At 54.8% G+C, this 26,313-nt stretch overlaps 1 protein-coding gene across 1 annotated transcript in view; it reads right to left on the reverse strand.

The window, feature by feature from the left end:
* Window positions 1–1,061: 1,061 nt before the first annotated feature.
* Window positions 1,062–26,313, reverse strand: part of RRM2 (ribonucleotide reductase regulatory subunit M2) — a 46,153-nt gene continuing 20,901 nt past the window's right edge. Inside the window, exon 11 of the transcript XR_004288056.1 lies at window positions 1,062–1,281. The gene's annotated coding sequence lies outside the window, so the exon portion shown is untranslated. The remainder of the gene's footprint in view (window positions 1,282–26,313) is intronic.

A 26,313-nucleotide genomic window follows, 5' to 3' on the forward strand; every position in this document is an offset into this window, starting at 1 on the left:
GGGGAAAAAGGACTCTGCTTCCAGAAACGGTTTGGAGACCCCTGTTACGGTCCAACCTTCCCACTTCACAGAAGAGGTAATGGATTCTCTGGGGGGCGAAATGACCCGTCCTAGAACGCACAGCCCCGAGTCCATACACCAAAGGCAAGTCAGTCAAGCACAGTCATCAATCCTAGTAACTTTTTTTTCTACAGTGATTCAGAACCAGTGGAACTTTCTAAAGAGTCTGAAGACTTCTGCCAGGTGAGGCTCACTCTTCCGGACCTGACTGTGTAAATGCTGAACTTGCTCTGTCCAGACCCCGCTGCTCCAGCTGGCGGAAACTCGGAGAGAGGGGGTTCAGGGTGGGGGAAAGTCAGCTCAGCACCGCCCGGATTGCCCACCTCCAGCAGGTGCCGCCGGCGGTCAGTGTGGAATCCGCAGGTCCGGGGGGCCGTGGAGGACCGAGCGGGGAGGCGGTGGGGTGAGGGAGGAGACAAAAGGGCAGAGAAGGGAGGCTGAAAAGCAGGGCAGGGGAGATTCGGGGTGTGAAAAATGTGTATTTGCAGGAATTCTTCATCGCCAAGATTTAAGGGCATTTTCCAGAATGCGTGCAGTGTGCTCGAGAACACAGCTCCACGGACAGACGACAGGAAGGGCCGGATTCCTTGGTCATCCGGGCCGGGAGGGCAAAGGACGAGGAGCGGACGCGCGGACAGAGGTGAGACAGAGCTGCTCGTGCTCTGATCACGGCTGGAGAGCACGTGGTACGCTGCGCTCCTTCTGTTCCATTTGTGTGTGTTTGAAATTCCCCATCATAAAAAAGCTTTTAAAAAGCACATAGTCGGGGCGCCTGGGTGGCTCAGTGGGTTAAGCCGCTGCCTTCGGCTCAGGTCATGATCTCAGGGTCCTGGGATCGAGTCCCGCATCGGGCTCTCTGCTCAGCAGGGAGCCTGCTTCCCTCTCTCTCTCTCTCTGGCGGCCTCTCTGTCTACTTGTGATTTCTCTCTGTCAAATTAATAAATAAAAAAAAAAATCTTTAAAAAAAAAAAAAAAAAAGCACATAGTCAATACATTCCAGAGTTTTGTAATGAACAGTTTCTTGGATGCAGTTTTCTTTGTAAGAAGAGTGGATTAATGAATGAATGCCCTCAGCCTTCCTTCCGCACCCCGTCTCTCGGCTCGCTCGGTTTCCTGCCCCTCCTATCTCTCGCTTTCTCCCTCGTCTGGAAGTCAGCACCAGCCAACGTTAGCAGCTGCACAGTGATTTCACGGTCTCTCCTCCAAAACATTTGTTAAATACTGGTACAAAGGAAAAATAACTATTAGTCAAATAAAACATCGCAGAAACCTTCCACATCCCACCCCCTCCCCGCCATCCTGCACAATTCGCTCTCAGTGTTAAACGTGTGACAGCTCGGCCATTTGCCCACACTAGCCATATCCACGCTGGCTCTCACGGTGGAGATGGGGCCGCCCTCTGGGGGACCCGGGCTAGCTGGCTACCCACGAAGGCCACAGAAGCAAAGCTGACTTGGCTTTGTAACAGATCATTTTCCGGCAAAGTCTCCTCTCCTGGCTCAGTGTCCCCATCTATAAATGAACTGGCAGGACGAGATGATCACTAAACCCCTCCCAGCCCCAGGACGAGACGCTGCACCAAACTTCTTACCGGGACAGTGGCGTTACTACACTGGGGGCTGTTCTGGGAGACAGAAAGGGCTCGGGTCTCCTATTCCGGGCACCCAGCACACTGCACAGAGCCAGAGAGAGAAACTGGAGCTGGGGTGGGGGCTGCACGGAGGCCTCAGCCCCGAGCCAGGCTAGAGCCACAGGACCAAACCCTCCCGTCCAGCCCTTCTGCCAGGGTCCCTGCTTCCCCCAACCGCTGCCAACCACAGGCGTAGCCCAGCACTGCCCAGTGGGGCCTCCCAGAGGAGATGAGCAGCTGTCCCAGTCTGCCCAGTCTGAGGAGCTCCCACTGCACTGGACTTCCAGCGCTAAAGCCGGGCCAGTCCCCGTCAACCTGACTGGCTGGTCGTCCTGCGCATGATCAGGCTGGCTTGGCAAAGAGGACTACTAGAAGGGAAGCGAGATGAAGTCTTGTCGTGATGAGCCAGTTTGGGGAGAGGTGGGGAGCAGAGGCTGTTCACGAACTTCAGGCCCCGTGATGGAAACAGCGAAAATACCAGGACTGGGCTGATCACCGAGACCGAACCTTGAGATCATTCACAGTCCTGGTGTCACTGGGCTTTGCCTCTCTCAGCCCGCAAAGACAGCAGACACAACAGGAAGGATCGTGCTTCTGGGAGTCCATCGGCCAATGAGAAACAGAGCCCTGTGGTGCCCTCGGACCAAGAAAAGTGACTTAACCAGGGAGGGCTGGCGGGAGGCCCAGAGGGTCTGCCTTGGTGGTATGCTGCCTCTGCCCCACGTGCCTTCCAGAGGCCACGGTCTAAGGCCACGTCTGCCCCACTGGCATGTACCACAGGACCTGCCAGCCTCGGGCCTGTCACCGCAGGCTGGAGCGGGGGGGCCTCCCCAATTTGGAACCGGCCTGCATTTGAGCTGCTATGTGGAAGGGCAGCCTTGCATCTTGAAGTCCGGACCACGTGATTCGGATCACTCCCCTCCACTTGCTCCTTGTCGCCCCCTTCCTTTTTCCGGGAAAATGGGAATGCGTGGCGGGTGGGCTCCGGTTAGGGGGTGCCTGGTCAAAACACAGGACCGATAATGGCTAAAGCACCAGCGTTCTGGATTGCTTGTTTCTATGGCATCCCTGGGGTCGTGATCTCACCCACCCCTCATCCCTCGTCCCGCTGTGGTCGTGACCCGAGGTGGCCTCTCACTCGGCCAAGCCTACAGGAGTGGGGGGCAGGCAACCGGGAGCCGCCCTGCTGTGCGGCTAGGGGTGACCTGAACCGTGATCCCGAGGGAGGAGCGGACATGAAAATGAGTTGTTCAGTGCCCAAAAAATCATCGAAAACAAGCATGGGAGCCTGTCAAGTATGCGTGCGACTCCGGCTTGAGAATGCAATGAAAATGAGAAAGCATTCTGAGTAGAAAAACAAACTCGCACCGAGCACATGGCGTCGGGGGCAGGACAGCAGTGCTCATGGGGAAACCGGGAGCCTTCCGTGCAGAAAGGAGGGACCCCGGGGGGAGTCACATGATCCTGGGGACAGAGGGTGGCCACACTTGCCTGGCGAAGCACCGAGAGACAGACACAATTTTCCAATGGCTGTGTCCCACACCAGGAACTAAGATGACGTCGTACATCTGCTAGACTTTAATAAAAACAATTAAAATTAAAAAAACAACTAGTTCAGATCCATCTGGATCTGTTACAAAAGAAACAGCAGGGGGAAAAAAAAAAAAAAAAGAAACAGCAGGATAAACCCAAGGAAAGTAGAAAGGAGGAGTAAAAATGAGAACACAAATCAAGAATGAAGAAACGAACAGAATCAGAAAAACCTGAAGTTGGTTTCTGCAAAGAGAGCAAATGGGTCAAGTTCTGGAGAATGGATGGGCAGAAGGCAAGTTGTGGACACCTGCACTGTGTGTCCTCGGGGGACATGAGCAACCTCTCCAGCCTGCATCTCCTCAAAATCAAGAAATACAACATCCTCCCTAAGAAACCGATGTCTCAGGGTCGTTATTGTCCCAGGGCGGGGTTGGTAAATGTTGTCAGAGCCCAGAGTGCTGGTGGGGGCCAGGGGGAAGGAGCCGGGAAGGGAGGACCCACTCTGTCCTGGGAGGAATCGGGAGGAGCGACTTCCAGACTTAGCTCTGGAGGAGGATAAGAACTCATGGGAAGAGCAGGACAATCCAGGCTGGGAGCCTAGCGAGCCTGGAGGCCTGAGTTCCTCATAAAACAGGCTCAAGGGGAGAAGGGGCGAATCCTTTCCCTCGGCTGTCTGCCAAGCTGTGGGCTGATATTTGAGGCCAATGTGGAGAACACAAAGGGGCCTGGCCGTGGGCTTCTGCTTGGGGCTCCTGCATTATGCAGCAGGGGTAAATAATGGATAGCTTGGAATGTTTTTTTAACTATTTGGTTACTGATCTCTGTCCAGGATGTTGAAGACGCAGTGGCCTTGCCCAGCCTCTTTCTAGTTAAGAGAATGATTTCATTACAATCTTCTCTCCAGGCTGAGATGCTCTTTTCAGCTGGAAGCCAGTGAGAAAGTTGGCAACAGACCAAGTCAGGGTGTCCCAGAAAAAAGGAGTCCCGTGGGGCTCTGGGCACTTCCCCCAAAGCCTCAGTCAATCCAGTGGGGGATACGCACCTTCAGTTTTCCCAGGTAAAGAGATCTTGCTTCTGGGGCTGGATACCTTAGCCTGTGAACTCATGGGATCCTGCCTTTGGCGAGAAGGAGCCAAAAGAGGAGCAGACATGTCCTCTGCCCAAGCCAGTGGGTTCCGACATCCCCCCAGGAGGGTCTCAGTGGGAACCCTTCAGAGAGAGGCCCATCAAGGGTAAAGCGCCTTCTTCCCCTGAGGATATGTTTCTAGACCCGGGTTAGATAGAGGAGGTTCTAATTCCCTCAAAATGAGGGATGGGGACCCCTGAGAGGTCATAATGAAGATGTCAGGGTCCCAGAAAGAGTCCGCATTGCAATTGGTCACCCACAGAATAACTACAAACTTGGGCTTCTCTAAAGATAGTCAAGCGGCAATTGCCACGTGACCCAGCAAGCGGGCTCTTGGGGGAAGTTATGATGACACAAAATCTGAACACAGGTGTTCACGGCAGCTTTACTTAGAACAGGCAAAACCTGTAAACACCCAGATGTTCCTGGAAGGCTGCGTGGGAAATAGCATCCATGCCGCGGGCCACCCGTCAGCAACAAAGGGGGACACGATCGATCCCCCCAACAACCCGGGCTCATAAAGAACCATGCCGAGTCCTAAGAGCCAACCCTGAAATGTTCCATACCGTTTCAGTCCATTTCCGTGACACTTCCGCCATGACAAATGTATAAAGATGGGGGGTGGGCTCACAGGGTGGGAACCGCCGGGTGGACCCCATCCAGTGCCCGCAGTGGTGGTGGGTCGCACACCTTGCATGGGTGATCAAAGCGCCCAGGACCAAAAAACATGCACATAAATGAGTCCCAGATAAAACCGTGGACATCCGAGGGAGATGGGGGGAGGGGACGGCTGTCCACAAACGGACGGTCCCATTAGACTACCGTTTGCCAAGATGTCTGGGGGAAACTGGTAACAGGCACACTGGATGACTCAGGTGACTCTACGACTATCCAGAAATAAAAGATTGAACTTAAAGAAATAGTTATGGTATAATGCTCGGTGCAGCGGCCAACCACGAAACCCAAAGTGCCTCATTATCAGTCCTACTCTCAGAGCGCCACACACACACCCGTGTACTAAAGCTACACCCTGGCCTACCCCAGGCCCTGCACTCCCACCCCTAAATATATTCCCAAGACAAATGTGGGCGTGTGGCCACCAGAAAACCTGTGTAAGGCTAACAGCAGCTTTATTCATAATAGCCAACAGTCGGACACAACGCAGACGTCCGCCCAGAGTAGAAAGGATAGACTGTGTTATGGTCAACCTGTGGCAATTAAATTAACACGGCAATTAAAAAGGCATAATCTAGGAATGCAAGCTGGTGCCACCACTCTGGAAAACAGCATGGAGCTTCCTCAAAAAGTTGCAAATAGAGCTACCCTATGACCCAGCAATTGCACTACTGGGTATTTACCCTAAAGATACAAACGTAGTGATCTGAAGGGGCACATGCACCCGAATGTTTATAGCAACAATGTCCACAATAGCCAAACTATGGAAAGAACCTAGATGTCCATCCACAGATGAATGGATAAAGAAGATGTGGTATATATACACAATGGAATACTATGCAGCCATCAAAAGAAATGAAATCTTGCCATATGCGACGATGTGGATAGAACTAGAGGGTATCATGCCTCGTAAAATAAGTCAAGCAGAGAAAGACAACTCTCATATGATCTCCCTGATATGAGGAAGTTGAGAGGCAATGTGGGGGATTTAGGGGGTAGGAAAAGAATAAATGAAACAAGATGGGATCGGGAGGGAGACAAACCATAAGAGAGTCTTCATCTCACAAAACAAACTGAGGCAGGGGAGAGGGGTAGGGAGAGGGGGGTGGGGTTATGGACATTGGGGAGGGTATGTGCTATGGTGAGTGCTGTGAAGTGTGTAAACCTGGTGATTCACAGACCTGTACCCCTGGGGCTAATAATATGTTATATGTTTATGTAAAAAAAAGGCATAATCTAGTGCTCATCCAGTTGATGAGACTCATGGACATGATGACGAGGCAAAGAAGACAGACGCAGAGACCACAGACTATATGGTTTGTTGATACGAAGTTCAAGGGCAGGCGGCACTATTCCAGAGCGACGGGTCGGAAGAGCAGCATCCGAGGTAGTGGAAGGACTGCCTGCAAAGGGGGCCGCGGGGGCCTCCGGGTGCTGAATGTCCTACATCCTGACTGGGATGGTGGGGGGGGACACCACAGGTGCGTATACCTGTGACACTTAATCAAACCACTCACTGCAGATCTGGGCGCTCTGCTGTGTGTGTTATATACCTCGATGTACTTTTTAAACAAAAGAAGCATGTATGCCTAGACGGAAGAACAGAAGGCGATACCCCAGAGCAGGGGCACCTGGAGGGGCCCCCATCGCCCCTCCCCCAGCTCTCCGTCTCGCGTCGGCTCCTGGAAGACCTGCTGACCCCAAGTGTGAGGTTTTCGGCAGCATCAGCGACTACTCTGCCCTTTGGGGATGTGGTGGAGGAGAAAGGGGACCTCGGGAAGGGAGAAGAAAGGAAGGAACTCAAAGGACTAGGAGAAGAGAGAGGAGAGAGAAAGGGAACCACAGGCAGCACCTCCAGAGCGCAGCCCCAGCCCCACGCCTGCCACGTAGCTGCAGGCACTTGGAGGAAACCGCGCAGAGTTCGTCACCAGACTCGGGGTTTAACACGAGGCAGTAACAGGGCTGCACTTGAAGCCCAGCAGCCAGATGCAGGGGAACAGTGGAGGAAGAGAGAGCAGAGATGAAGGCTTGAGATGGGGAAGGACCCTTGGCCTCCTGTCCGACAGGCATTTCCTGAGCGCCTCCTACCCGACGGCACTACTGAGGACCTGGGGACAATCCGGGTGGCTCCACGGGCAGCAACTCTGGCTGTCACCCAGGCCCATGCTGTCGCCACGCGGAAATTCCTCACGTTTGAAGGAGGGCCTCCACACTCCACAAATTATGTCTCTGTTCCTGAGCGCAGAAGTGAGACAAACACCCCCAACCCCCTCCCCCCGGCAGGACCACGGTCTAGAGGCTGTACCCGCAGGTCAGAAGAAGGGGGGACAGGGGGCCTGACCGACGCGGAGGAACCGAGCGTCTGCTGGTATCGCAGGGCGGGTGGGGAAAGGGCGCGGACTGTCCTTTAAAGCTGGAGAGGCATAACTCAATTCTTTTTACAATTTCATTACTAGAAAAGTCTATCGGCCCCAGGAGCATTCTGCTCCCAGAATTGAAGTAAAGACAAAAGGGCACTCGCTGTGTCTTCCCGCGCTCGGAGCCGAGCTGGATGCCCATAAATCACTGACAAGTGGGGAAAGGGGAGCCTCGTTTCGCTTTGTCCTCCCTTCCTGCCCTCGTTCCTTCAGGGCTGGCGGCAGCAGCAGCGGCAGGAGGGCGGTGTTGACCCAGAGCCGCGTGCATGTCAGCGCAGGGCGGGCCCCCCCCAGAGTGGTGTGAGGGAGGGATCCGCACCCCATCTGGAGCAGAGACCCTGTAACTTGTCCAGGGTCACGTGGTGACCATGACCCCTCTCCATATCTTCATGCTACGGCCCGTTTTAAATCCCAAAGGAGATTTCTGGTCCTGGCCAGTAGGGGCTCCCGGACCTGGAACAGCAGCCCCTGTCCCTCCGGCAGGACGTCTTCCCAGAGGCAGACCCTCGCCCAGACCCTTCCAGATCCCAGCCGGGCTAGGGAAATGCTCACAGCTCCCGGTGCTCTCACTCCTCTGACCCCACGAGCCCTGAGTTTCTCTCTATTGTGTTTGCCACTAAGACCCCATGTCCAGACAGTGCCTGACACATGGCAACACTCAATAATTTTTAATGAGAAAAACTGTTGGAGTGATGTTGGCTCTGGGGAGCTGTCCGTGATGGTTCTGGTCTCTGCCCAGCTGACCTGCCCTGTTCCGTGTGCAAGGATCATGTCGTACAGGAAGCTGGGACATCACTGACCCAACACCCAGGGCGGCTCTTCGGTGGTTCCTGAATCACGCCTCCAGTCAGGCTCTTCCAAGTTCACAGGTCACGCGTAGAGCGCTGGGACCTGGCTGGTGCCCCCCACCGCTAGCCCCGTGCCTGTCCCCGGCAGGCCCCTCTTCTGGGCAATGGCAGGAGCACCGTGGGGGCGAGAGAGGCCTGGGGGCTGGGCTGGGAGCCAGACTCGGGAGGCCCGGCAGCCGTCGGGAAAGGCAGACAGACACCTCCCAGCTTCCCCACTCGGAGTCACCTGCACCCGCCATTCCTTCTGCTCCATTTGTGAGTCTTCCCTATTTTCCATGAAGATTATATTCCACGACGACTGACAGACAGTCTTTTTTTTCTTCTTTCCAAAGCTCTTTTTCAGGCTATCTCATTTTATCCCTTCAACGGCCCTGCAGGGAGATGGGACCAGGGTTATCCTCGGGGAAGCTGGTCATGCTACAAGTGAGCAGAGGAGGAGCTGGCCGTGATGGCCGGTAGTGCCCCGCTGCAGACATGCCGCCTGGGGTCTGCGCAGGCCCCACACCTGTGATGCGAGGCTCCGCGTGCGTCTGTTCCGGGCAGAGGACGCGCTCCATGACCTCTCCTCTGATGAGCCCCGGGCCCCGCATCTCAAACCAGCCTGCGGCCCTGAGGTGCCAGCCCCTGACGGCAGGGGCTCTGCCAGACGCTGCCTCTCCTGGCCTCTCACTTTGGACTGTTTTTTTAAAAAAACGGCCTCCGTCTGGCATCTGATTTCTAATCAGGCGTTCATCTCCTGTGTTTTCAAGGGGCTGTGGCTGGGAGGGAGCAGGGCCCCAGGGCTCCTGCCCACTCTGCTGCTACAAGGCCTATGGGAGGCTCACGGATCCTTCCGGAGAAAGGCAGGTTGGAAGGAAGGAACAGGGAGGGGAGAGAGACCCAGGCCTTAAGCGACCCACCTCACAGCCAGAGTCTGTGTCTGTCCCCATTACAGGCCCAAACTGACAGCAGCCGCCAAGGGTAGCTAAGCTAATCAGCCGCCCAGACATCGTCTACTTAGCCTCACGGGGCCTCTCTCTTTCTCTCTCTCTCATCCTGTCTCTCTCACTCTCTCTCTCTCTCACACACACACAAACATGCACCAGACAGGAAACAAGACTGAAAACACAGCCCGTCCAGCGCCCCACTCCGGCATCCGTGACTCCTACTCCAGGCCGCCCTCTGGTTCCAGCGCCAGACGCTGGGCTGGGGGCTGCAGCGCCCCTACGGGTGAGACCAAAGCCAGCGATGGGACCATGCAGCAGCCTGGCCAGGGGCCCCCTTCTCGGGAGGGAGGACATCTGTTTCCATGATAACCAAGCCAATTCCAAAGCATGATATATTTATGTTCCGTATCTCCAGCCACCTGCTCAGCCTCAAAAACAAATTCCAGGTTCCAGCCAAGGAGGAAATGCGACAGTTAATTGGGAAAATTACAAATGGTTCATTCTAGGAGTTGCAAAAGGTGGCAAGGGGTTCTAGCAGGTGCAGGAGCTCATGGCTGGAGAGACTGGGACGTCCTGAGTGCTCCTTAGACCGGGGAACCTGCAGAGAAAGGCAGTCCGACCCTTTCCCTCCAGAAAGTCTGAATCTGGGCCTCAGGACGCTGCCAGAGCTGGCCTTAGGGCAGGAGGAACCTGGGTGGGGCTCCCTGGGTCCCAGAGTGCAGGAGAACCAAGAGAGAATGAGGGAACGGGCAGGCAGCCTGAAGGGAGGGACTGGGCCTGCTGCCCCGCCGCCGCCCCCACCGCCCCTCTCGCTCGGGGACAGAGTTTGGGTGACAATTGGCAGGTGGGCCACCCTGTCTCTATAAACTGGATGTCAGCCAGGGCCTGGGGACTCACGGGCAAGCCATCTTTATACTGTTTGAAAGTGGGGGTGCTAAGGCAGGGAGAGCAGTGTGGAGACCTTAGAGCCCCAGAGTGGGGATGACGATCATATTAAACTAAAGAAATTTGGGAGTCAACAGGTCCAGAAAGAAGCCTTTTCCAAGCTTCCCTTCTCTAGAAGTGCAGCTGCCGTCAAGCCCCTCCCCGGGGGAGGAAGAAGCCGGAAGAGGCCAGCCGCAGGCGCAAACATCACCACAACAGTCGCACCTTCCATTTTGTTTCCCTAAAGGTGCATCGGTTTTTCCTTTAAAAAACGGTTCTCTCTGTCCTTTCCCTCTCCCGGGTTAAGTTTATCCCCGCCTCTGGGTATTAAGCCCCTTCTTTTGTGTGCTCACATGCATACGAGTAATACTTCATCTTTTCTCTTGTTACTCCGTCTACGTTCACAGGTCACAGGCTCCCACCACCAGACCCAAATCCGGGGAGGAAACGGTTTTCCTCCCAACAGTTTGAGACCCGTCTCCACGACAGCCCTGGAGATAATTCCTCTGGGCAAGCAGACAAAGGCTTATTCATTGCACAGAGGCCGTGGGGCACCATGGCCTTTCCAGGGAACAGAAATCAGAACAGCCACGATCGTCTTCAATTTGGGAAACAGGAATGGGCAGGCCACAAACACGGGCCACGAACAGTTCAAGATGGGCAGGCACGGTCGGAACATGCTGCCTGCGGGGTTAGGGGGCGCTGGCCCAGATCCCACCGCTCTGCTTCACCTGCGATCCAGCCAACCTGCCTTCTCTTGTCCTACCCACCGCGGCCATTCCCTGCCATCCTCATGTAACCCACAGCCCGGCCTGACCCACCAGGGTCTGAGGACCTGGGCTCTGAGCCCTGGGAGGCCTCTGCTGTGGACATTCCCCCAGGAGCCCGCCTGATCACACTCGCTGGGTCCCATCACCCCAGTCCAACCTGATCACGCTCCCCAGGCCTCCTCCGCAGGCTCTGGACTTCCGTTTTACCTCGGTTTTACCTCCACCTCGTCCTGGCCCAGGGCAGAGAGCAGAGAGGGGTGAGCCAGGAGGCAGGAAAGCCAAGGGAAAGCGGATCTTCACCATCGCTGTGTCCTTTGTCAGCAGCCAACTGGCCCAGCACACCACTAAGGCGGGCATCGCCTTCCTGCCCCGATGCATCCTGTCCCCTAATACGGACCCACCTAGACCCACACCTCAGCTGTGGGCCATGAGGGAGCCCTGCCCTCCAGCGAGTTCCCAATCTGGCCACCAGCTGTGTAGGGCACGGTCAAGGGCACTGGCTATGCATAGTCGTGGGCCCAGGCCATGGTGAGGAGGTGTTTTTGGGGCCCCTCAGGCCCAGGCTGGCGGGGTCGGAGGTGAGGCCGTGGATCAGGGGCGCGGCGGGAGCCATCCAGCGGCTCTACCCGCACCCAGCATTCATTCCTCATTCACTCGCTCCTTCGCACCTCAATCTGCCCATTCTTTCCACTAATGATCATTTACTGGGCGCTCACCATGGGGCAGGAGGTTTCCAACCCGGGGAAACTGAGGCACTCTCGACACCATGGAGATGGTATAGCACAGGGCCCCTGTAACGGGGTTCACAGCAGGGAGATGCTCTAGGGGAGGACAAAGGACCCAGAGACGGCGAGGAGGCAGCGGCACCTGCGCCCGGTCTCGAAACAGACTGTGCCCGACAGCTGTCAGAACGCCAGCATCAAACAGAATGTCACATCCTGTCACCAAGGGCACGAGCTCCCGTTCTTGTTCTTGAGGGGTCTGTCACCACGTTGACATCAGCCCTGGCAAAGCGAGGGGTGTCCCCATTCCCTCCCGGGTAAGAGACGGTCCCTGCGCCGCGCTCCAGCCCTCCCAGGTGGCCAAGGCTTCCCCCGGAGAGGCTGGGAGCACACGGGCGCCCTCATAAGCAAAGCTTCATCGTGAGATGCCAGGAGAACGTGGGGGCTCAGCACGCTCCCGTCAGGTTTTGCAGATGACCTACCAAAGCAGGACGCCTCTCCTAGCCCCCTGGGGGCCACGCAAGGGAAGCCCCAGTCCCCAGTGCCTCTTAGCGGGCCTCAGTCTCCTCAGCTATAAAGTGGGATCACATTTCCCCATCTCCTGCGGCAGTCTGGAGGCTTAGACACAAGACCTGGACGCCGCTCACCTGGCCCACTTGCCACCCAGTAAGCACTGAGCAGTGAGCCCCCGCCCAGTCCCCAGCCCTCCCGGACCCCGAGGAAGGGCCTGGTTAGTACAGCCCAGTGTCTGGGGAGGGCCATTAGGGTCCTGTTGGCTGACGGAGGTTTGTAGGGTATCAGGAGGCTGGCAGAGTGGAAGTCGCGCAGGGAGTTGGGTGCGGTGGCGAGAGCAGGGCCAAGGGGAAGGGCCACTGCCCCCACCACGGGGCTCGGACCAGCCCCCACTGCCCGGCTCCTGCAGCATCTCTCCCCGTGGGGCAAGCCGTCCTGTCTCTGGCTCTCACCCACCCCGCTCTGCTCTGCAAGGCCTGGTTAATTTACAGGAGTAATTTTAATCAATTACATGAAGTGTAAAATAACTGTTCTGCTCTGCTCGGGAAATGGGGCTTGTCGTCTTTAAGGCTTTATTGAAAAGGCATTAAGATGGAATTGTGTGTCCCCGGTATGTGGGCAGCGGGGGGTGGGGGGGGACTGGGGCTGGAGAGAGCTCCCTGAGCAGGGCTCCGTCGGTGGCCGGCCGGCCAGCCCCACCACACACACAGCAAACCCGGGGTGGAAGGACCTCCGGACCCCGTGACAGCCCAGCGAACCACTATCAGCTGCGGACCTGCACCGCTCACTGCCCCTTCCACCTTCCAGCACCACTGACTGCCTGAAAGTGCTTCTCGATACGGAGCCCAGACTGCGTCTCTGCACCCCCAGCAACGTGAGCATGAGAAGACGCGCGCGTGTGTGTGTGGCACGTGGTGAGCGGCCCACACTGCCTCCAAGCACACACTTACTCCAATAAGCCAGATGCAGATCGCCCAGGTCTCTCCCAGGGAAGGGTTCTCCTGGTACGGTCACCAGTCCTCAAAGGTCATGTTTTTGTTTGTTTGTTTGTTTGTTTTGTTTTTTATTTATTTGAGAGAGAGAGAGAGAGTGAGAAAGGGAACACAAGCAGGGGGAGTCGGAGAGGGAGAAGTAGGTTCCCGGAAGAGCAGGGAGCCCGACACGGGGCTGGATCCCAGGACCCTGGGATCGTGACTCGAGCCTAAGGCAGATGCCTAACGACTGAGCCACCAGGTGCCCCTCAAAGGTCATGTTTTCAGCTCCTTCACCACCCTGATCGTCCCAGACAGGACACCGGTCATAATAACCCTGAGCCACGAGGCCACCCACTGGGAGGTCCCACATTTGGTCTTAGCCTGCTCCCAGCCAGAAATGTCATCCCACAGGGTTCCATGTGAGGACCCTGCCAGGAAATGTGCGTGATGATCCCCTACACATCCTCTCAAGTGTTGAGATTAGGAGAAGTAAAAGGTAAAGGGGACTGTCCTGCAAGTGGGCAGAACACACAGCCTTGTATCGGAGGAGCAGCCAAAGATAAAGGACTCGAATGAGGATGCTTCGTATTGTGGCCTCGGCAACCCGTGGCAGCCCGTGGCAGCCTGTCCCCATGTGCCTGGCTGAGAAGGCTGAGGCCAATATGGCAGCCCCCCATCCCACGTGGGCCACCGGGACCAGGGGACCTGCATCCACACGGCAGAACCGGCTCATCTCTGGGCCGGGTGCTCCGGCCACGCCCACATCTGTCTCCTAAGTCCCCAAATTTGGAAGTAACCATGAGGGCCATCTCTTCTCCCTGGGGTGGGGGGTGATTTCTAAAATAGATGACCATTAACGTCATTCAAGCCATCCGGGACTGGCTGAACCCAAGCTCTGATTCGCTCACTTCGGCCCCGGGGGAATAGACTTAGCACCACTGACACACGCGGACTTGAGTGTGCCACCCAGCACGGTCCAGTCACGATGATGGCCGTAAGCACTTGTGCAGTGCTAGGTCCCATTCCAAGGACATTAACCAGCATCGTCCCCGCACGCATGGATGGAGCAAGAGCTAATCACCACCGCACCATAAGGCAATGAGAGATCAGAGTGATTATCACACACACTTGGTGAGGGGGAGAGCCAGGCACAGGCACAGAGGCTGGGAACACTGCTGTGTCTCTTTAAGGGGACAAAATAAACCACATTGGAATATGTTCCCCAGGCTCCATTCAAAAAATGTAGAAAAAGAGCACATACTCCCTTTAGAAACACTTCTGTCTAAACAGCCACACACACACACACACACACACACACACACACAAGCACGCGCACACACATGCGTGTGGGCGCACATACACACATGCACGCACCTACCCTGGTTATGGGGGAAAGGAGCTCATATGGACCCTTGTGTCTGAAGCCGAGCAATGACAAGGAGCCCCGATCGCCTGCTGGGGGTCAAACCACTGGGCACTCTAACGTATTACTTAGGAAACTGTGACCAGAGCATCCCTAACGTCACAGAGCTAAGAAGAGACAGAGCTGGGACTTGAATTTACACCTGGCTTGGAAGCCCGATGAGGCACTTGCATTAGAATTAGAAATTCTCCTCTAGCCCAGGCAGAAAACAGGGAGGGTGGGGAGGCTGTGGTGGTGAGAAGTGGCCAGAGGACCGGGTCTGCGCTTGACCCCTGGAGCTCTCTCTTCAGGCCTTTCCAGTACCACCTGCCCTGGGCCCAAGGCGCCCACCTGTCGCTCCTGTGATGAATGGGCCCATCTGCTCACTCTGCACAGCACTGTTTGGCAGAATCAGGGAAACGGAGACCCTGGGGGCTAAGAGACTTGCCCAAGGTCACACAGCCGGGCCCCAGCAGCCTGAGGCAGGCGCTCCCAGGCTCTCCCTGTCCTGGCCCAGCTTCTGGTCCCTCCTGGTGGGGGCTGACCTGGCCCCTCGCAGATGTGCCTCTTTCTGCTATTTCTTCTCCCAACTCGGTGCCCTTTGGTTCCCCCGGGAACAGGCTGACATTCACCATGATTAGCTCGCTTCTCCCTCTCCCCGCAGCCAAGAGCTAATTGTCCTGATTTCCTTCCAAGAACGGTCTCTCTGAATAGCCTTCGCAGGCACAATTAGGCAGGTTCAGCCTGGCTTTCACACTCCAGCTCTGAAAAAATCAAATCAGTGAGGAACCAAAGCCTCTCGAAGTTCTCTGAGAGCTTCTTTGTGCGGGGAACAAAGCGCACGCATAATTACCTGCTTAGCTGATGAGCACTGGACCCCAGGGCCCTGCTTGCAGGAAAGCGGGTCCCGCTAGCCCACCCCCACCAAGACCCTACCTCTCACCCCTGCTAGCAGCTGTTGTGGGGAACAGCCAGCGGAGCGCACCTGTCTCCTGGCACATGGTAGGGGGTGGCCGTATCCGGAGGCCCCCTCCCTGGGCAGGCCTGGCTAGCCGCAACCACAGGACATTCGTCACTGCCGAGAGATCCCAGTCCAGAGTCAGTGAAGAGTGGACCTCCGCAGACTAGCAAGTCCAATCCCCCCTTCTAAAGCTGGAGCCCCGAGGTCACACGGCACGTTGAGGCAGTATCCTAACTTGAACCCAGTCTCCCTGTAGGGGCCCTATCTCGTGCTGACCACTCGGCTAGCTTAAGATGTGCAGCCCTTTTTGCCAGAAAAAAGTCAGGGCTTCCAGTCAAACAAAGGAAATGGGTTTTTCCCCACCGAACTGGTACAGGCGTCGGATTGCCAACAGGCCCGGGAAGCTATGGCCAGTAGCTTTCCTAGGGACAGAGAGGGACCCTTTATCTCCACACAGAGAAAGGACCAGTCCAGCTCACACAGCCAGTAAACATCTGAGACCCTTCATACCACCTCTAATTCCTGGGCCAGAGCTCAGGAGAGCTATCAGTGGGCCCCTGTTCCCCAAAACCCTGTATCTGCAATCCTAACAAGATGCCATCCTGGGCGCCTGGGTGGCTCTATTGGTTAAGCAACTGCCTTTGGCTCAGGTCATGATCCTGGAGTCCTGGGATCGAGTCCCGCATCGGGCTCCCAGCTCTGCGGGGAGTCTGTTTCTCCCTCTGACTTTGTCCCCTGCATGCTCTGTCTCTGTCAAATAAGTAAATAAAATCTCTGGGAAGATGGCATCCTAATTGACTCAGAGCTCAGGACCGTGGAAAGGTCCACACTACTCCATGGAACAACAACTTTGGAGGGCCTAGTGGCTCGAGAGAGATCACTCCAAGTGAGGGGACCCCACTGTAAACTGACTCCTCTTCTTTGAGCTCTGTGCACCCGTATAAGTCCCTGCCCTCTTGGTTCCTCAGTCCGTCATCTGTAAAATGGAGATGATGCTGCCGAGCTCCCAGGGCCCGGAGAGTGCCTGGTCCAGGTTGTCACATGGCACATGTGCACATCCTTTGGGTCTGCCACCCCAAGTGAGGGCATGAAGGTCATGCCCACTTGTGTTTGGGAACTCTTCCCATTCTATACCAAGCAAGCAGCCCATAAAGCCTCTGACAAGTCCTGCAGGAGGGAAGCCTGTTGAACGGTTTCAACCAGTGCTTCCTAAACTTCCATCCTCTAGAGCTGGTTTTTTTGGTAGCACTACTAAACTCCTGCCTTGGAAGATGCCTGGGGGCCTCAGTTGTTAAGCATCTGCCTTCGGCTCAGATCACGTCCTGGGATCGAGCCCCATATCAGGATCCCTGCTTGGCGGGAAGCCTGCTTTTCCCTCTCCCACTCCCCCTGCTTGTGTTCCCTCTCTCACTGTGTGTCTCTCTGTCAAATAAATAAATAAAATCTTAAAAAAGAAAAAGAAAAAGAATCCTGCCCTCGGGCAACCTGGGTGGCTCAGTGGGTTAAGTGTCTGCCTTCGGCTCAGGTCATGATCTCAGGGTCCTGGGATCGAGCCCCATGTCTGGCTCCCCACTCACTGGGGAGTCTGCTTCTCCCTCTGCTCTGTCCCTCTCACCTCCAGCTTGTGCTCTCTCTCTCAAATAAATAATAAAATCTTTTTTAAAATAAAATAATAAAATACAATAAAATCCTGCCTTGGAGAATGGCACTCGAGCCCTGCCTGTCTGTGGGGTCCTCATGAAAAGACCCTGAGTCTGACCTCGGCATCACCAGCAGAGGGAGGCTGGGGCGGTGTGTGGAGCTGAATGGGAGGAGAGGCCGAGGGGTTGGCCCCAGCTCCTGAGAGCCAGACCAAGGAGCAGACACTAGGCCAACACTGCCAGCCGAGGACTGGTCACTAGAAGAAACAAGGAATTCAGCATGCATCCCCAGGGCCACAGGGCAGGAGTCAATGGGTAGTAAACATGGCAGTGGCCTTCTGGGACCCCCAGGGGCCTGAGGAAGAGACGCCCAGGGATGCTGCTCGTTGTCTTGGCATCAGAGCAGGTGGGAACCACTGTCCGCAGCCCCTCAACCACTCAAGCTGAACTAAGGATGTCTCCACTCACTAGGGACGGGGTTCTTGTCCTATTTGGGGTCCTGGACCCCTTTGAGGATGTCACCCACCCCCACCTCCCCTCTCAGGACCAGAGCTAAACAAAAATTAGGGCCAGATTTGGCCGCCAAGTGACATCCATCCCTTGGTCCAAGAGTGTGATGTGAATGACAAGTTCACAGAAGAAGCCAAGAGACCATTCTGTCCAAAGCGCTCACATCCCGTCCAGGTCCCCAGGGGCACGGCTCCTGATGGGTCACTGTTCTACCTACCAGCTGGTTCTCCAGAGGGACGTGTGCTGCGGGGGAGCTCTCCTGGGCCTGCTCAGCTTGGGCTGGTGAGGCTTCTGCATGGTCCCAGCTCACTGACCCAGTCACTGACCCCCGCTCCCGGCGGAGGAGGCTCCTTGGCCGCACCGAGCCTGTTTCTGCACTGGGAGCCGCCAGGCCTGTTCTGAGAGCTCAGAGAAGAGCCTCAGCCCTAACTCCAGAGTCAGATACCAAGCTGCTTATTATTTGAATTTAAATTAGCATAATGAGTTCAAGAGGCCCCATTACTCCAGACACAGAAAATGAAATTAGTGAGCAGAGACCACTGCAACTGTCCGCCAGTTTCATCCTCCTGGCTGAGGAAGGTCAGGGGAGGGAGGGCGCCAGATCCCGGGGCTGGGTCTAAGCCCCCGGCTCTCACCACGGTCCGGGTTGGGTTGCGGGCAGGGACAGGACAGCAGAGGCTCAGGAGGGAGCCCCCACACGGCCTGCCGCCCCAAGAGAGGAAGATGGGCCGGGGCTGGCAAGATACAGCTGGGACCCGTTCACTCTCCCACGTCCCGCCAAAGACAGGAGGTGGGGGTGGCGGGAACTGCGCCGTGTGATGACGCCAGGTTCCCAGGTTCCAGCCCTGGCTTGGCCACTTACGAGCTATGTCACCTCATTCCGTAAAGACGACAAGCAAACAAGTCTGTGGAGCCCCCTCCTCTGACAGACTCTGCTGGCTTCCTTATGAGCATCGCCCACTCACTCTCTCCGTAAAACCCACATAATCATCCCCATCTCGAGGACGGTGGCAAGGATTAAACATGCTAACGTTTTCGAAAATGACCAGCCCGGTAATGGAGGGAGGGAGACACACAATAATGTTCTTTACAGAGACGCAGTCACACTCATTCCTTATTCCTTCCTTAACTTCTGCGCTCTCTTATTACAACAAAAAGGCCACAGAAAAAGAAATAAAAAATAAAATAAAATAAAAACGCCAGCCAGGGCGCCCGAGACTCCAACAGCAAACACCATTAGGCCACGGCTTTCGCGTCTCTATTAAAACACAGTGTCGCAGGCACTGTCCTGCGGGGATCGGGCATCGACCCCCTCTACCAGGATTATTCATAGTTGTCCGAATGGAAACAGCAAGGCTGGCACGCAAGAGCCGAATGAATGGACTGTGGCCTATTCCTACCGTGGAATGCTCTCTCCCATGGCAGAGAGGGCGGGTTCTGGCTGCCACAGGGAGGAGTCTACAGGCAGGACGCTGAGCCCAAGGCGACGGATTTCCCAGGATTCCCTTTGTCCCCAGTACCGACCCAGGCAAGACCACCCCGAGCAATGGAGAGGGGACACAGCCAGCCCCCGGTGACCGTGACATCTGGAGGGGCAGGAGGGGGTTCCTTCTTGATCTGGGATCACCAAGCATATTCACTGTGTGGACAGGCATCGAGCTGTGCCTGTACAGCACGTGCATTTTTCTGTTTTATGAAATCTGGTTAAAACAAAAGTCTACTAGGCATCCCACGGGGGTGCTCTGTAGACAGGGGTCTGGATCACGGTGAGGGCGGGAAGAGAGGAGGCAGGAGGGAGCTCTGGGGCCTGTTCCAAGGTCAGGAAGGGAAGAGCACCCCGCAGAGAAGCCAGAGAAGGGGGCCAGGTGATGCAGGTGGGAACCGGAGGCCATGAAAGCTTCCAGGAGCACGTGCTGCAGGGACCAGAGAAGACAGAGGATGTCCTTTGGGTCTGGCAACATGAAGGTCGCTAAGAGCATTTTGGAGGTGAAGAGGGGGACAAAAGCAGACTCCTGAGAAAAGGGAGGTGAAGGAAGGGGACAAGACCTAATGAATCCTGCCTAGCTTGCCAGGCTCAGTTCATGCCGCCGCCTCCAGGAAGCCTTCCCTATGGCCCTCTTCCTCTCAAGGCCACTTCACTTTACAGTTATTTAAGCTGTCCCCACCATGTAAGCCTGAGCACCTCTCCGAGGCAGGACTGTCCTCTGTCACCCCCTGCATCCTGCCCCCCACCATGGGCGCTTCAGAAACCTGAGCTCCTCTCTCCCTTCTCAGATCACGGGAGAAAATTCCAAGACTTCCCCAAACTTCGCTCTCCCGTGCAGTGAACCATTGCTCCCCAACCAACAGTTGTGTGTGTAGTGCTGGGAGCAAATTATTAGTATAATGATGAGCGCTAGTACTGCATTAATGTGGTTGTTGGATTATTTGTATTGTCATAGTCATTAACTTGGTGATTACAATTTTGTTTCAATTTCAGCTAGCTCCTTGTGCATTCTGTCAAACCTTCCAGAAACAATGGAATCCAGAACCACATTTCATAACAGACTGAAGAGCCAATTCACAGAATTCATGGAAATCTGGCCTAAAGTGACCACCCTCCATCAGGAGAAAAAACACAGAGAGCCAAGTACCAACAGGTGAGGGCAGGGCCAGCCTCCCCATCCTCTCGAGCCACACACCCCCAGCCCTCTCTAGACCCCCCAGGGCCTCAAGGCAAGAATGGGTGGGATTCATCTCTCTGGGCCTCGAGGGGCTCGGAGCAATGTCCTGTGTTCAGAATGGCAGACGAGCAGCACAGATCAGCAGGAAGCAATGGCCCAGCCCCTGAAGGCTTTTTCCAGGACACAGGAGGGACAGCCTAGCTGACCGAGATCTCTCCGCAGCCCACATCATGACCACCTGCACTAGCCCAGGCTGCAGGGCTTGTGAAATGCCTGGGTTAATGGAATTCATCTGGCTTTTCATCGTTGGGCTTCACAATCTTTGTGCTAGGACTAAACACGAACAGCTACATTGCTGATAGCTGAAACTGGCTTGCTGACTGCTAAAAGCCTCAGGAGATAGCATTTGAGGCTTTTGGCAGTTGACCCAACTCAGAAACCTCACTACGGTGCCAAGATCAGGGCACAGATTTGCTTACAGGGAAGACTCACATTAGCCAAGCTCACATGGCTGATGTATAACACCAGAAGCCATGTTCTTTTCTTTGACAATGAGCAAATGAGCTGTGACAAGGACTGGACTGTTTTCTCCCAGAGATGCAGTCTTGCTTTCATCCCCTACTCTGGGCCTTTTCCTGCACAGGATCCCGGGGTCTTCGTGTCCCGAGGGACCACGCCTCTGAGTTGTTCTCCTCTCCTGATCCCTGCAGTGGTGAGGCTGTCCTGGCCCCCCACGCTACTGAAGCACAGGCTCCACCTCCCATCACCGCAGCCAAGTCCACTGCCCATCTACTCTTGACTTCTAACTTCTCACCTTGGAGCTTTTGGGAAAACCCCAATACAGACAATGGGTTGAGCTCATAAAACTCCCCTCATTTCACTTTTGCTTTTTATTGAATGCCAGAGTTCAAAGCATTCCCATTCCCATGGTCAAAGCTCAATGATCTTGTTGAGGGAATGGATGAATGAACCTGCCTGGCTTTTGCCCCTCCATTGTAAGCACTTCCCCAGGAGGCAAACAGACCCTGGGGGGCGGGTGGTGACTGCTCAGGTGTGCCTAATCCAGGAAACACACCTGCCCCTCCCCGCCCCACCTTGGACCCCAGGGCCAGCCTACCTTATCTTGGCTCACCGCAGTCACTCCCTTCCCATTAGGTCTTACAGGCCTGGGAGTGGTGTCCCTCAGAGAAGACTGTGCATGTCTCTGTTGCATGACAAGCTGACTTGAAATTTCGCTTTGACAGTGGTAATATTTCCAAAGTTTAGAGGGACTCCTTGCGGTGCCTTCAGGTTCTACCCCCAGACCCAGGCAGTCCCTGGCTGGAACTACCCAGTCCTTGAAAGACAGCATGGGGTGGGGCCTTTGGAGTCAGATGGCTCGGTTTAGAAGATAGCCTGTGTCATTTTGGACAAGTTGAACGGCCTCTCTGGGCTCAGCCTCCTTATCCCTAAAGCAGAGTCTATGTTGTGAGAACCTGGTGGTGTAATGATACCTCTCTGGGGGCATGATGGGGGTCACATAGCCCTGGCTCGGCAGCGCTCCTGCAGCGTGGGGGTCTCTGGCTCTGGGAGAGCTCTCTGCTCTGTCCTTGGGGAAACCCCACGTGCTGGAGAGGACCGGGAGGAAGAGGCTGGGCCCGACAGCTGACACACTAGTTCGGGCTGATTCCAGCCCGTGTCCTCTCCACTCCTCTGGAGATGCCTCGTAGCTGAGCGGCGGGATGGACAGAGGAACGGGTACCTTCCAGCTGCCGACCACAAACACAGACACGAGAGAACCTGGTAGAAGGTCTCACAGAGCCGAGCTGCAACTTAACATCTGATGCTCAGCTGTGCGAAATATTTAGCTTATTTATTCCTCTCAAATTTATTTTACCGTTTTCACAAGACTCCACCTCATTGGAGAGTACAAACTTGCCGACTTATAGAAACCACATGGATGGAACGTTGTAGCTGGAACACAGCAGAGGAGCTGGAAACTTCTACTTCTCCCTTCTGAGGCCAATGCAAAGACAGTCGCATGCAAACAACGAACCATGACTCTTACCTCACACCGTATATGAAAAGTAACTAAAAAATGGCTCACGAGCCTAGTTTATGGGCAAAGCTCCTAGAAGAAAACACGGGAGGAAACCCTCACGGTCTTACAGTCGGGAGGGCTCTCTCAGACACGGCACACAAAAGCACTAATTATAGAAGGAAAACAAAACAGTACATTGGAATTCAGTGAAATTAAAAACCTTTGACTGTAAGATTTTCTATGGAGAAAATGAAGAGGAAAGGCGTAGACTGGAGAAAATATTTCCAAATCCTATTTACAATCTAACAAAGGACTTGTATCCAGAATATACAAAAATCCTTACAATGCAACCTATTAAGACAAAGGATAGGTTGTGTGTGGGTTTGTTTTTGTTTTTGTTTTTGTTTTAAGTAGGCTCCTTGCCCAGTGTGGAGCCCAACATGGGGCTTAAACTCCCGACCCCGAGAGCAAGACCTGAGCTGAGATCAAGAGTTGGATGCTTAACCGACTGAGCCACCCAGGAGCCCCAAGACAAAGGACGGGAATAGACGGCCACCCAAAGATGTGTGCATGAGAAGTGAGCACATGCAAAGACACTCATTGTCATCATACACTAGTGAAACGTAAATTAACTCCAGGGCTACAGGACAACCCGCTGGGATGGTTAAAATGCAAAAGACAGGCCACATGAGGATGTGAAGCCGCTAGAGCTCTCCTGTCGCTTTTGCGTACTCGTCAGCACGAACAAGCACCGTCACTTGGAAAATGGTTTGGGAATTTCTTCAAAAGTTAAACATACCCTTACTCTCTCACCAGCCCTTCTGCTCGTCGGTATTTACCCACAAGGCATGAAAGCAAACCCTAAAAGACTCCTACAGGAACATTCACAGTAGCTCCATTCATAAGAACCAGAAAGGGGAAGAACTCAAGTGTCCATCAGTAGCTGAATGGATACGTAAACATGGCACATTGGCGATATGGAATATTACACAGCAATAAAAAGGGACAGGCCCTGGTTTTACACGAGTCGTTGGATTTCAACATAATTCCAAGTGAATGAAGCCAGACAAAAGAGAAAATATGCTCTAAGACTCTATTTTATTTTAAAATGCTCTAAGACTCTATTTTATTTTAAAAGATTTCTTTATTTATTTGAGAGAGAGAGAGAGCGCGCGCGTGAGCTGCGGGGAGGCTGATGCGGGATTTGATCTCAGCATGTCGAGATCATGACCTGAGTCAAAGGCAGACGCTCAGTCAACTGAGCCACCCTGGCGCCCGTATAAGATTCTATTTAGATGAAATTCTAGCAAATGCAAACTAACCTACAGCAGCAGAAAGCAGGTGGCCCCGGGGACAGGGTGAGGGTAAGGAGGAGCCCAAGAGAGAAATCACAAAGGGATGACAGCAAACCAGGACTGACAGAGACAGGCATTAGCTTGACTGCTGGGATGGCTTCGTGGGCACGTACACATGTTAAAGCTTACTAAACAGCACAGTTAAACATGAACAGCTTATTGTGGGTCATTTATACTGTAATACAGCTGAAAAAAAGGAAAAAGAAATCATTCCAGAAAAACAAGGAGAAAATCCCAATAAATTCCAAAAGGCAACAACAATGGAAAACATCCTAGAATTCCTGTGCAATTATATTAAGAATAAATGACACAATCTGCAGGAGAAAGGCTACTATCATAAAGGAAGAAAAGTCTTTAGCTCAGGAGTCAAAGCAGTCCAAACCCAAACCGCAGAAGCTCTGGAAGTGATGATGAGGAAAACCGCGCACGTGAGATTCTGCAGGGTTTAGCTCATCGAGTCCTCAGAGGAAAACCCACAGTCTTAAAAACTGACATTTAAATAAACAGAGCCCCCCCAAAAGAGGAAATCAATTAGGTGTCCTAAGTAGGAAGTCAGAAAAAGAACAAAATCAATCTAAGAAAAGTAAGACAGAGCACGCGTAAGGGTCAGAGGTAAGGGATGAGAAAGTCAGCCCCTGGGCATCTGCTCACTCTTCGGGTACACCCTCCCACCGCCCAGGCTCAAGGTGGGCGCCCTCCCCCCGCCCCCCCTCCTCCTCCCTCCCCTTCTGGGCTCACCAGGCGCCGCCCCCGGGGCCTACTCCATCCCACCCCACCCCAGCTCTCCTGCCCTCCGAGCCTGGCCCACCTGGGGACAGGGGTGATGAGCTCACACCAGGGGACAGGGCGTCGGGGGATGACCACACACCTGGAGGCTCCTGGGGGTGGGGGGCTTGCACTCGGGGCTGCCAGGCCTGCTGAAGAGGGTCCCTCTCACGCACCGGCTGAATGAGCGGAGGCTGGGAGCGAGGGCAGACACAAGGCCACTCACACCCCCGCCCAGACCAGTGGTCCCCAGTTAGCGGGAAGTGAGGATTGCCAGGGACCTGCAAACCTGCCAAGGCCTGAGCCCCTCCCCCAGGTACGTCTCTCAACTTTGGTCAGCTAGGGGCAAGGACCGGGAGCCACAGGGGAGAGGCGGCCCCGGATGCAGGAGGGAAGGTGGTTGTGGGAGCTGGTCGGGAGTTCAAACCCTGTCTCTGCCTCCTGCCAGCTGTGTGACCTCAGACCCACACCTTGACCTCCCTGAGTCTCCTCAAATACAATAAGTCCACCTTTCCAGAAGGTAGGTGGGGCTCAGGGATAACATATGTGACCATTCAGCTCTGCCCGGGTACCTAGGAGAGTGACAAAGCGGCATTGTCATCACTGCCTACTGCCCCCTACCCCACCCCACCCCCAGCTGCATTGATTCCTGCAGGTCAACTGGGCTCCAGGATCACCTGCCACATCTGGGGATTCAAGTGTGAGCTATTGGGCAGGGGCGGGGGTGGGGGGCCTGGAGAGGCTGGCCGTGTAGACAAGGCTGCCTTGGATCCACAGTCCCAGCTTCCACGAGACTATTCTGGATCCAGTGCAGAATGCCTGGCTCCTGGCTCAATGGGCTTTGTCCCAAAGATGTAATTTCTATTTTGATTCCATGCGACATTTAATGAAATGACTTTCAGACACCACGCAGCATGTCTGAGTTATGAAAGCGCAGCTTCTGAATCCCCCCACAACACTACCACGGGCCCCTCTGGTTGCTTCAGGGGTTGCCCCACGTCTCCTGAAGGGGGTACGCTGAGCCCGTGGACTCGAGGTGCTGCTGCGCACAGCCCAGAGGGCTGGGGCCCGCCCCGATGGAAGCCTCCCTGTCCGCCCCAGACCTGGCACTGCCACCCCCGCTGTTTCCCCGCTGGACAGAGACAGCAGCAGCCTCTGTCTGCCCAGGCTTCCTCTCTCCCATCCAGCGCTGTTCACATCACACATCAAAAACATTCAGGGAGACGGGAAATCAATGCAGAGGGTTGCAAATGGCATTTTTAGAAAAACAAATGAAACAGAATAGAATAGAAAATTCTGGAATGCACTGCACATGGTTGGAGGGATTGTGTCCTGAAGTCCTGGGAGGGTGTACACAGGTCTCTGTAAAATGAAAGACTTGACATTACGCAGCTCTAATCCACTGTCTCCAACCTCTCAGAAATGCACATCTGATCTCCTTACTCCTCTGCTAAAACTCACTGCAGGCTCAGGGACAGAGTTCAGATCCCTCAGTGTGACACTGAAAGTCCCCACAACCTGGTCCCTGTCCACCCTCACCCCCGACACACCCAGGAGAGAGCAGGACCAGCCGGGGCCTGCCGGTGCTCAGCTGGCCGGGAGGACTGGACAGCCGGACCGACGGAGCAGAGCGTGATGTCACGGGGCCTGTCTCCTAGGTGACCCCACGCCACCTGCTAACCTCCTCTGGGCCAGGATGACTTCCTAGAGTCTACAGAAGCGAAGGTATAAATATTTCTGGAAGCCTTCTGTTCAAAAGGATGTAGAAGCCCTGCAACTTCTCAATTAAAAATAATTTCTAAAAATAATTCCTCAATTAAAAATAGGAATTCCACCTACACGCCGGAACAGTTTGTCGGGGATCGCGGAGGGGCCAGAG

This window comes from Mustela erminea, chromosome 7 (genome assembly GCF_009829155.1).
Source record: "Mustela erminea isolate mMusErm1 chromosome 7, mMusErm1.Pri, whole genome shotgun sequence".
In the NCBI taxonomy this organism is placed as follows: domain Eukaryota; kingdom Metazoa; phylum Chordata; class Mammalia; order Carnivora; family Mustelidae; genus Mustela; species Mustela erminea.